General features: G+C 32.3%; 1 protein-coding gene across 6 annotated transcripts in view; it reads left to right on the plus strand.

The window, feature by feature from the left end:
- Positions 1–2,234: 2,234 nt before the first annotated feature.
- LOC109544373 (lipase member H-A) overlaps positions 2,235–6,173 on the plus strand; it is a 22,330-nt gene continuing 18,391 nt past the window's right edge. For 2 of the 6 annotated variants that reach the window (XM_048666871.1, XM_048666868.1), the window contains exon 1: positions 2,518–2,812. The gene's annotated coding sequence lies outside the window, so the exon portion shown is untranslated. The other 4 variants (XM_048666869.1, XM_048666876.1, XM_048666872.1 and 1 more) reach the window with 4 other exon arrangements.

The following is a 6,173-nucleotide window of genomic DNA, read 5'->3' on the forward strand; positions in this document are numbered from 1 at the left end:
TATCGGAAAAAAATTTAACTATTTTTCTCGTACTTTCCAAGTGAGCTCCTATTTAAAAGGAATGACGCCAATTTTGAATCATTCTGTATATACACACTGGTGTACATTTTGTGAAAAAAGCATCAGACTAAGTCACAATTTGTCAAATGTTTGGTATTCTGTACAAAAGCTAGCCACCTGTAACTTCCTGATAATGACAAAACATTGCTGGCGATTTAAATTTGCACCAAAAAAAATGTATAAGATGACTTTGCTAGTATCAAAAATGTTCATAATTTGCAGTAAAAATTGTAAGTTTTCCTTTGATTCACTAAGTATTTCTAATTCTACGTGCAAACATGGGACCATTTCAAAATAATACTTATTATCAAAGTTGAAATTTTATTTTCAACAGTTAATAACTTCTATATTCTCTCGAAAACAAATTTAAGTAGTTTCCTCCTACTCTCCAAGTGACCCCCTTTAGTCGCGTAAAGGGAAGGAATTTTGAATCACTCTATAAAGGATTATTGATTCCGTACATTAATGAAAACAAATAATTTAATACCCACACGTATGATTCCATTTCTTCGCGTTTTATTTTGTTTTTCCAGATTCTGCATTACGTCACAACCAATTTAATAATTGATTGTCTCACTTTGCAATCGAATGACGTGAATACACAAAAATAGTGCTTTCGCTTAGGAGATCAGGAGAATAGTATTAATTAGTATTAACTTATTGTTTAATTCAGGTCAGAGAATTGAGCATAAATTATTTTCGAGCTAAAAGCTTGAAGTGATGTGCGAGTGTTTAACTCGCAGCAGCAAGCGCAACAATTTTGCTTGAAGATTAACTAAAATGAAATGTTCGTATAAAAGACTGCACTTGATTGTGATATTTTTTTCACTTTTTCGTTGTTTATGCAAATAGCACAACTTTTCAAGCTGGCGCACGTCAATATTTTCAATTGGTATACTATTCCCGAGCGATTCCAATAGTTATTTAAGTTACGTCACGTTAGAACCATATTTGAAAGACTTCGTCGCATGGCCTAAAAACTAACTAGTCTTTACGAGTATTTAAAACTAATCAAATCGCATACCACTAATTCTCACGCGATTATAATATTTGAGATTGTGCTGTTGGTCTATCAATATTGTTTACTGATTTCTAATACATTTATTTCCAAATGATGACTATTTAGGTATTTGGTTTTATTAGTCTGATGATGGCAAAAAATGAAACACGGTTTTTCTTTAGCCAAGGTTTTGGCTATATTTAAGCTTACTTTAGGGCTCTAAAAGGAACACAGAGCGGCTTCAATCTGAAATATATTAAAAAAGTGCACATACTCAACAATTAAAGGTATCTAATAGTTTATTCATTACTCAGGCGGGACTCCCTGTAGGTATACTTTGTTAGTATGATTGTTGCCACTTTGCATTTGAGTGGTACTTTTGGTTTAGTTTTCTTTTCATTTAGGCTTCGTTGCTTTTGGTGCAGTTCTTGGTTACATTATTGGCAAGTATCAAGAGTGTGGAAACAGTGCAAATAACGCATCACTACTCTATCGAAAAGATTTTAAGATTTTTTCACGTAGACGGATTGAACGACAAGGTCCTATTTTGTGGCCACCACACTTGCCGGATTTAGTTCGACTAGATTTTCTTTTTCTTGGAGCTAGGAAAGTTTACTTAGGTTTTTTTAGTAAGTTTAATTAGTTAGTTTGTAAAATTAGGCAGTTTAGTTTACTTACCCGAAGCTCGCAAAGAGTTAAGACAAGGAGTTTTTAGAGCCGCTAGACAAGCGAATGTTGCTCAATAAAAATATATTTCATAAAAGTTGTCGGAGCTGCACTGGAGGCCACTTTAAACATTTATTTTAAGTTAAGTTTTCAACTTTATTTGGAATACGATTTGAAATTAATTGTTACATACCTGAGAACTTGTACATGCCTTTGCTAACCGAGAAGATTCCAGAAGAATCGGGCTACTTATTCTGCTGATGGGCATCAGGATAACTATCCACCTTTCGCTACAAGTGATACCGAAATAAAAATAGTATAAATGGAGTTATATCAAATGTGAATAGAAAAAAATGTAAATTTAAAGCATACATTCAAGTTATGTTACATAGGAGTAATATTACGAAATATCTAGAAATGTCAGTTTTGGTCGATTTTTTTATGTAACACTCAATGGCTATTATCTAAGTTTATCTAATCTAATGATGGTTTAAGCATGCACTAGCGGTCCAATTTGTTTAAGCATTTTAGGTTTTTTCCTGTGTACTGTTTCCAATGTATTTGGATCATCTTTGATAGAAACCATCCCCATGTTACTAAGTATAGCACGTTTCCAAATCGTTAATTTCCATCCCATTTAGTCGATTTAAACATAACAAACATAAAAATAGGCCAAGTCCTGTTTCTGTTTGCAGTGAGCTGCGATCAAGCCGAAACAAACGTCGGCATTAAAGCGCGACCACCCACTCCTTCCTGTGAGACCATCAAAACAAAATTTTCTACAGGTATGTAGTGTAGTAAGAGTTACGTATATTCTACCTAACAAGAGTCAGGTTAAGGTGAATAGTGAATCAGTTTTGTGCATATGAACAGATACGAGGCATTTTCTTATCGTTCGTCTAGCGCACGAGAGATAACTGGAATATTTGTTCAGGAGGTTTGAGTAAAAATCAGTCGAGGAAGTTTTATTGATCCAATCCACGCCTGGAATCGCGTATTTTCCCAGTTATTTTCGGACAGTGCTTATTCGCGTGGAAAACCTCTTTTTGTGGTGCGCCTGAAACTTGACCGGATTTAATTTGCAATGTAAGTTTTCTATTCAATACATTTGATATAAATACATAACTATAGACTGGTCTAATAATTTTATTTATTTAGTTTAATTTTCTTTAATCAAAAATGTTAATATTCGTGCTTTATAAATTTTTTAGCTCTCAATTGAGTTCGTAACAGCGAAAGTGCAAAATCACTTTTCAAACAAAAACAGACCTTTTCCATATTTATTAAATAATTTGTGGAATCATTGTAAAAACAGACTCGAAAGCGCCTAAACGGGGGATGACATCATTCAAATTTATAGCATTTGCATATAGTAGAATTGTTGCTAATTTAAACAGTAAAGCTTTAGAAATATGAATTTAATTCCGATTGCGTATAATGTAGATCTATCGGGAATCTGTAAAAAAATGAATAATAATTGAATCAAATTAAAATGTGTCAATGTTATTTTTGATTCTATTAATAAACCAACTGATGATCTAAGAGAGTTAATTAGGCCAATGATTTAATATGAATTTATCTACTGTAGCAAGCAGAAACTAAACTCAATAGAGTAGTTTTTATTTAAGTAAGTTCTAATTTTCTTCTGGCTTCGTTTCTAGGCGTAGATTTGTTTCAGATGTCTTTCTATTTGTGACCAATATTGGCAATAAACCAGAAAAAGATACGTCTCTAACTGGGCACCTAATTGATTAAAGTACTTTGAACATTAACAAATTCCACTTAATTTTCTTTTAAAAAATCCTGGAAATTTTTGTGCAAAATAACAATGGACATTTTCAAAGGAAGCTTTGAAATCGGGTGAAATATAAAGATCTAGATTGGGTTAAGTTTTATGTTTTAACGCTATAAACGCAATACATACAATTTTATGGATTTTTTCAATTAACTAGGTGTAGGTGCAGAACATACAGAATTATGAATTTATCATATGATAGTAATAATAAGAATAACAATATTAATGAACTTCTGTGCAAGCGTTTGGTGGCTTTATAGATCAAGATATACGCGAAAATACTTCTTTGGACAATATTTTGATGTGCTTTCTATTTGTGAGCGGCATTTTTTTGAAATCGGTTTTTCAGATCACTTGGCTGAGAGTACTGGTATCAAACGTCATTAACACTACAGGAAAGTGATGAAAACAAGAACGGATGACACAACATAGTTTGATATTTCCGTAATATTCAGACAAAATATCGAATATAGCGAGTACAAAGATCGTTCCAATATTGTGGTTCAACAACAACTCGAAAGAAGTGCGAACTTGCTACAGAAAGTTGGCAAAATTATACGCAAAATGACAAATAAAATACATTTTAAAAGACTGAAAAAACTGTGAATCAAAAATAATAATAACTGTAAAAATTACAATTTTTACTTAAAGTCCATTCGGAGTATTTTCAAAAATAGTTTATGATTCTTGGAGTATGGGATAAATCAATTAACCAAAGCCAAATTACTCGTTTAATGAACAGCCAATTAAAACGTTCTCCAAAAAAGCTTGGTAAAAATCAGTGATAAAAATTTCAGCCCAAACGTTTACCGAAAATATATTTTTATATATTTTAATATTTAAAATACTCTTTGGTATTTTAATATAGCAGTATTAAGACATGAAACTGTTGCTATTTCATCGAGTTGAAGATGGGAGTTTCTAAGTTGCCAGACATACAATTAATTTTACATGTAGAAAAAATGTCTTAATGGAAGCCGATGTAAGTTTTATTAATGTTTTAACACAAGTCACATATAATATATCTCCTTGTACAGATCTTTTTTCCCTTATCTCTTTCGAACAACTCCAACGTTCTAATATATTTTTGTACGCTGTATATGGATGTTCTATTGAAATGGGTTTTAAAATATCCAAATTGAAACTCAGTTGAGTTTGATTAGTGAGGTATAATTAAGAAATAACTATATATTTATGGTTTAGGTAGCATTATATCCGTTGTTATCAGTCAGAGCCTCAGTCGCCAAAAAAAGAAACAAAATTTTTTTATTGACCGTAAACAAAGATAACAAAACTACAGGCTCGTTATCGTTACAGAAGCAAGTCAAATTAAGCAGTATCGTTTTAAATTTGCATGACCAATATTCTACGCAAATACTTAAACGACTATCCAATGGGTCATGTTTTAAATTAAAAATGATTGTTGTCTTTTTCCTTAATATTCCATAGTATAAATATAAATATTTACCAATTACGTGCTATCGACTCAGATGTATTAGCGGGCTGGTATTCTAGGTGCTTATGATTTAATACCTCTTGTCTGTATGTTAATAAAAGAACTGTAACTTTAAATAAAATCCCCATGGTTAACCTATAAATATTTCACTTTTCCTCAACTACCCAAATGTTATCTCTTGAATCTGACTTGGAACACTGGTTTCTTAGATGTTGAACTAAACTAGTATGAGCTGCACAATTTGTAATGTAAATTGTCAAGACTTTTGAAAGCTTCTATGATGAGAAATTTATTAAAATAACCGTCGGGTTGAAGCTTTAAATCTAAACCTTTGAAAAAGAAGCTCTATTCTAGGCGGTTACTCATCTTGTTTTTCTATTGACGAAGACGTTTCGCTAATTATTTCATGCACACTGCCCAGAATTAATATTCCGATGTGCTTAGATGTGAATACAGTCTACCTGTGTACTCGCTAAAACCTTTCTCTCACCGCCCAGGTAGCATATAGCACCTATGCATTGCGGTCATTTGCTTCCTGTTGTCTTCCTGTATGTTCTACTCTTTCATTGCCCCTATATGAACACATTTCAGAAGCATTCTGACGAAGATGCGCAAAGGACTTCTTCCCTTCGAAGCAGTCTTCGTTTTTGTGTTACAAATTCATTGAAGTAGCAGCACATTATATTTTTTCGGGTTTTTAGGTCGTAAAATAGAATTTCTTCCTGACGTGTGGTCTTCCACTTGCATCATCGGAGGGATGATAGTGAGTCTGCTTAAGAGCTTACACCGCTACCCCAAAATCACAAATACTGACTACTCTCATGATGCAATTTATACTATCAAAATCGTTCTACTTAAAACTGAAATTATTTCTGCTTCTATTTTAAAAGCGTTACTTGAATCACTCATATTTCGCAGAAAGCAACCACGATACACGTAATGCAAGGCGCGAATTTTATTTTAGGAACTTGATAAGAATATATATATATATATATTGATAAGAATATATTAGAAGTCCAATCAAATCAAGAACGAAATCTCAATTTTAGTTCGTTTATGTTCAAGCAAGCTGTTGATCCTGTTTATCATTTATACTGTAAATATTCCAAAATTAAAATCAAATCCTGGGTTCTTCAGTCATTTATTGTTCATTTATCAATTTAAAAAAACGTTTCGGTGTTTTCCACCATCATCAG

This window comes from Dendroctonus ponderosae, unplaced genomic scaffold, assembly GCF_020466585.1.
Source record: "Dendroctonus ponderosae isolate FM_Combo_2020 unplaced genomic scaffold, Dpon_F_20191213v2 Dpon_F_20191213_5, whole genome shotgun sequence".
Classification (NCBI taxonomy): Eukaryota; Metazoa; Arthropoda; class Insecta; order Coleoptera; family Curculionidae; genus Dendroctonus; species Dendroctonus ponderosae.